Source organism: Falco biarmicus, chromosome Z, assembly GCF_023638135.1.
Source record: "Falco biarmicus isolate bFalBia1 chromosome Z, bFalBia1.pri, whole genome shotgun sequence".
NCBI classification, from domain to species: Eukaryota; Metazoa; Chordata; class Aves; order Falconiformes; family Falconidae; genus Falco; species Falco biarmicus.
In genome coordinates, this window is record NC_079311.1 from 67,663,904 (window position 1) to 67,669,903 (window position 6,000).

Consider the following 6,000-nt stretch of genomic DNA (forward strand, 5'->3'; position numbering starts at 1 on the left):
ACCTTTTCAGATTATGGGTTCCCTTTAGTGGTCTCACTAGGTTGTAAGGATAATTGGAGTAACAGATCAAAACACTTCATGCTGCATTTACAGGTCATATGTCTTTAAGTCTGATAGAGCACAGCTTATGTGATAAAATGACCAGTTCTGAGTAATTTTGGGAATGAGAACTCATGTTAACAAATAGAAAATCCCACAGTTAAATTTTACTACATGGGTAACTGGAGGACTACTTTTCCTGCCTTTAGGCTTATGAGCATGCAGTGATGTTCTATTTGTGATATAGTGCCTATGAAGGCACTAAAAGAAGATAGACCAATCCCAGACTATTGATTCTAAAATTTCTGAGCATTGAGGAAGTTCAGATATGAACCTCCTTGGCCTGTACTCAAAGGATTCAGAACTTTCGGTAAAATTTTACCTGCACAGAAGCTATGTGACCCATACTGCTTTTACGTCTGAAACACATCATCTCCCAAGCTGCCCTTTTTGTTTGTTCAGGTTTTTTTGTTGCAACAGCAATCCTCCTCTTCTCCTTCAGTTAAGGAGGGAATCATTTTACTAAGGAGTGTGTAGGAGGTACTTGCATACATTGTTACCTCTTAATGGAGTTTGTATATATATACAAATGTTTCTGAATAGCTTTGAAAAAGTGTAAGCAGGCATGTGTTTATTTTAAATCATCTGTGGAAAGGGAAGAAGGAATTAACTTAACCAGTACATGGTGCGTGCAGGTATTAAAGCAAGAGTATTCAGACAAAACATAATTTCCAGTTTGGCTCATTAGATGAATGTTATAAACAAGAGTTAATTGATGCATTTGAAAGGTAATATCCTAATACATTTTCCAAAGAATTTGGCCTCTATTCAAATACTGAAAAGAAAAAGTGGATCTTTTCAGAAGCCCAGTACTTGCCATTGAGAAATTTTTATTCAGATTATATTGTGCATTATTGTTCTTTCAAAAAAGTAGCATGCTAAATTTCATTCTGTTTTGTTCTTTTCCTTTAAAAACTCTTACAACTGATGCTGGCTTTAAACTAGTTTATTGATATTAGGGGAGAAGAACCCCTTTATTTGTATAGATAATACTGGTAAAAAAAATGGATTAGGTAAATGCATTGGTAAGCCCCATCTTTTCAGGGTTTTTCAACTGTACCTACCCGTAAATTGTTAGCCGACTTTTGGCTGCATTTTAACAAGCTAAAATCGCGAATCTTCTTGCTCCTGTATTGCAGGTACACTGAAAACTTTTGGACTTCTATTCCTTCCATATCTACAATAAGGAACACAAAGACTGAGTTGACTTGTGGCAAGCAGTAACGAAACTGCAGCAGATGTATTCATGCTCTCCCTGTATGCCTGGGCCTCCTGTTAAACCTGAAACCTTGTCTTCCTTCACTGTGATCCTGCTAGGAACTTGCTATTATGGACTCTCCAAGGATAAGAGACAAGTCACGGATATATACAAATAGCTAAGGAAATATGCCTTAGACATAGTGCTACATTAAAGAAATAAAAAGAAGTGTCACTAAGAGGAAGAACGGACATGCAGCATTTCCACGGCAAATAGCGTGCTGCTCCTTTAGCAGAAGTGAGCTTGGAGGAATATGCTCTCTGCCTCTGTTCTACAGTTTTCTCTGTTTTCTCCCTGAGTGCACTCACACTATGAAAAATGGGTGATACCTTTTTTGTGCTACGTCTTTACTCCTCCTGTATATTCAGAAAAAGACCTGTTTGCCCTCAGGTCAGTAAAACATTTATTTTTGTTTTCCATTTCTGTTAACAGTGTAAACTGTACAGTTATTTGAGAATCTTTCCCTTAACGTCCTAAACCGTCACAACACAGTTTACTGACTTGCAGTCAGTTTAATCCTCTCCAGTCTCTCACGCAGCACTAAGGTAGCTTCTGAAAGAAGACCCTAGAGACAGCAGGTTTCACCGAGTGGTCAGTGCCTCCCGAATGTGACACTCCTCTGCAGTGTGCTCGTTTAGGCTTTCCTGAGGCCCTCCTAAGTCATCTGGTGCATATTTATGGAGGATAGCTCGATGAGTACAGAAAATTTAAAATTAATTGATGCCTGGGTTAATTCCTTTGCTGGGAACTCCTGAAGAAAAATAGAGCTGGTTTTCTTTCCTTTCCCAGTGTATTCTAATGGGGACTTGGAGTTTTTAGATATTAAACTGCCTGGTAGGAAGGCAGCCAAAGACCTTTTCCAGCTATGAATTGTTTTGATTAAATGAGGACTCCTTTGATGTACATGTGAAAAAATGGTTCAGACAATATGATACTGGAGATGCCACTTTATTTAAAAATGCTATCTGGGTGAAAGAACCACCTTATAGTACCAGACTGTGTTACTTCTCTAACAATTTCAAGTAATATCAATGGTTTCTACATACAGTAAAATTGTAAGTAATCATAAAAATCATGCTCTTATGAGCCCACAGCCCTGAAAGGCTGAATTCAAGTCTATTTCCATTCTCTATGATAAGATGGGAGCAAAAGGAAAATCGCAAGCTGGTGAGACAGGAGTGGCAACTCTCTAGGCGATGTCTGGATCAATAGAGAGTCATGAGAGGTTCAATGTGCATCTCATTCATTTGGGGATTTATTAACGTGCTTCTCATTGCCTCATGTAGAAAACTTTCCAGTGGATAAGTTGACTTTTGTGTGTTGTATTATAAAGAAAACAATTCCATGCAAGCATTTTGTAGAGGTCCCTCAGCACCTACCTCAGAGCTCATGAGACAATTCAGCCAGGTATTGGATTACTTCCATCTTTTTGCTCTGTCTTATTTAGAAGCCCATAAATTTCAAATGCACTGGCAGTCCCAAGGAAGCCAATGGTCCTTGTCGTATGTGCTTATAGGCTTAGTATCTAAAAGGGCTTTCTTTCTGTATTCCTGAGATGTTACCCTAATGTGAGATATCATGCAAGGACAACACTGATGACATGTAAGGTTCCTTACTGCACTTGAATTCACCTGGTTTATTTAGTTATCTTATCACAGCAAACTTTTTTTTTTGAGTAATATTTGCCCATGGATTTTGTTTTTCAGTATGATGACAAAGTATGTTAACAAAGCAGCATCACAGAGGTGTGAAAGAGAAAGGCATAAAAGCATGAAGAGCTCCAGAGGCATTTCTGAATTCAGTCTGCAGTAGTGATTGAAACGTGGCAAGAAAGAATTCTCTTCAAAGGTCTAACAGAAACTGCGGCAAAATGCTGGTAGCATTTTTGATTCACTGAAGGCTGTGGGTAAACAAAAGTATTTCCCATACCTTGAGGAAGCTCAGGAGGTGTTGGCATATTTTTCCAGTCTAAAGTAAAGCAAGAGTCTCACTTGATATTGTGTATGTTTAAGATAACAGACTGTTCTTCATTTAGAAAGATGAAATTCTTTATCACAAGTCCTTTTAAAAAGAGTAAAATTATCTTATCAGAAGTATATTTGATATTTTTAAGCTTAAGCAGCCATCAGTAGAAATTAATCTGACCAGTTTCTCCACAACACTTTTTATGCCATACACTGATCTTTTGGGGTCTCCATTAAGAGTAGCTGTTGTGGTTTTCTAACAGTGGCTACCATAATATTATAATAACAAATCTATAATGCACACCTTGTGGAGGTGAAACAGCAACATAAGGTGTTTCTGGTCTTAGTATCTCCTTTACAATGTTGTTTCATTTTTTTTTCTGTCCTCAGGTAGCAATCTGGGTGTAGCTGCACTGCCCAAGAAGCTTATCTATATATACAGAGGTCACGTGTCATGTGCAGTGATGCCTGTTGTCTCTACACCTCCCTGGAACAGTCAAGGCACAGCAAGGGAGGGGACAGGGAGAACGAGGGCTGGAGTGGAATGGGAATTCAATTACCTTTCTTTTGTAGACCCAACCTCATCATAAAAACTGGTCTGATAATTTTAGCTTTAATCATCCCTATCTGAACTCTCTTTGATGTTAAAGATGGGTTACTCATGGCCCTTTCTTGTCATATTGCTGGCAAGCATCACTAAATCAGGTAGCAAGATGCAGACCTTTCAGGAAACCCAGACATGGAGAGAACAGTTTTTTCCAGCCCTTGAAAGTACATGTGATTGATCTGTTTGCTGTACAATTCCCCAGCCCCAGGCTAGGGATAAAATTTCTTAGAAGAGAAGCAAACTAAATCAATTCTCTTCTGTTGCTTGAGTAAAGTTGGTCAATAGCTGATATTTTAAAGCACCTCCATCAACAATTTATGAGATTTATTCAGTTTATGCGAAAGAGCACTCCATAATCATCAGTACACAGTGATGGCCCAACAGGGTGTTGCTAACTGGATATCATTTAATAAAAGTTTTTCAAGTGCTCAGCATGCTTTCATCAGAGGGTGATTTTTGTTTTTATCCTTGTTTTGTATGAACATTAGGAGGTAATCAAGAAGTTATAAAAGTTGATGATTTATGAAGCTCTTGAAGTGGTGGGTGAAATTGTAGGCTGGATGTAATGCTCATATTGATCACACTGTTGGTAAAAGCACGATAAGACTGTTGACTGAAAGTACTATTAAAATAAATTTTATGACAGGTTGTTAAATAGAGATTTAGTATTATTTTCATAACTGGATTTTGGTTAATAGAGGTCTTGGTCAACAGTGGAGTGCACCGTGTTGGTAGAGGCATAAACCTCACAAATATTACCAAAACTGGTGGATAGTCCTGGAGTGTTTTCAGAATTAGGAATGTAGTTATGTAGTTACCAAATCTCCTACACCGGTTCTTCAGTTTCTTAGATTGACAGAAGTATTCTTGTCTCTTACACTAACCTTTTGAAATTTTTGTTCAATGATCATGGGTTCTACCCTTCTGCTCCTTTGATACCTCAGTCTCCTCTTGCTTTGTAGATAATTTTTTATACAATTCTTCTACTGTTTTTTCCTTTTCCTTTTCTCACATCCTGAGACTACTTTGATTATTGCCTTTCTTGTTCCAGTTTTGAAAACAGAATGGAAAACAAAATCATGATTTGTCTTTTTGCATATGTAGCCTCATACCTGTTCGTTCCTTTAGCACTTTACCCACTATATGGATAAGACATGTTGGAAGTACTTTCCAAACCTACAGGTGTTGGTGTGTCTCTATTCAAAGGTTTGGTTCCAAAAAACCACAGAAAGAACAGACTGGAAATATTTTCTATAAGCCTGTTACATACACAGAAATTCTACTGTATATTAAAACTAGACTAAATTTGTGATTAAAGAGTAAGAATAATATTTATGTGTGTTGCTGTTACACTTTAAATATATTATATAGTCTGTCCTGAAGCATGTAAATAAGTACAAAAGATTAAAAAGTAAATTATTATGTAAATAATGTAGGGTGTTCCACAATATATAAATTATTAAAGATTATTCTTATGATAAAAATAAGTTACTTGTTCAAAAATTAATGCTCTTTTAAAATGCCAGATTTGCCCATCTTGTTTTAAATCTGAGATAGTAATAATCTTGAATACATTTGTATTTAATGTAAACTCGTTCCTTTTTTGATAATGAAGAAACAATAGTGAAGAGTAACTTAACTGTACAGAATCATCATATAATGGTTTGAGTTGAAAGGGGCCTGAAAGATTATCTAGTTCCAATCCCCTGCCATGGGCCCCTAGGGACACCTTCCACCAGCCCAGGTTGCTCAAAGCCCCATCCAGCCTGGCCTTGGACACTGCCAGGGATGGGGCATCCACAGCTGCTCTGGGCAACCTGTGCCCGTGCCTCACCACCCTCACGGTAAATTTCTTCCTGATATGTAATCTACATCTATCCCCTTGTAAGCTCTTCCCCCTTGTCCTATCACTACAAGGCCTTGTAAAAACTTCCTCTCCAGCTTTCTTGCAGGCCCCTTTGGGTATTGGAAGGCTGCTCTAAGGTCTGCCTGGAGCCTCCCCTTCTCCAGGCTGAACAACCCCAGCTCTCCCAGCCTGTCCTCACAGGAGAGATGCTCCAGCCCTCTGATCA

At 38.1% G+C, this 6,000-nt stretch overlaps 1 long non-coding RNA gene across 1 annotated transcript in view; it reads left to right on the top strand.

Annotated features, from left to right (window-relative positions):
• The window catches only part of LOC130143099 (uncharacterized), a 44,088-nt gene extending 38,741 nt beyond the window's left edge, over positions 1-5,347 (top strand). The window contains exons 2-3 of the long non-coding RNA XR_008819635.1: positions 1,239-1,747; positions 3,064-5,347. This is a non-coding gene — a long non-coding RNA (uncharacterized LOC130143099). The remainder of the gene's footprint in view (positions 1-1,238; positions 1,748-3,063) is intronic.
• The last annotated feature ends 653 nt before the right edge of the window (positions 5,348-6,000 follow it).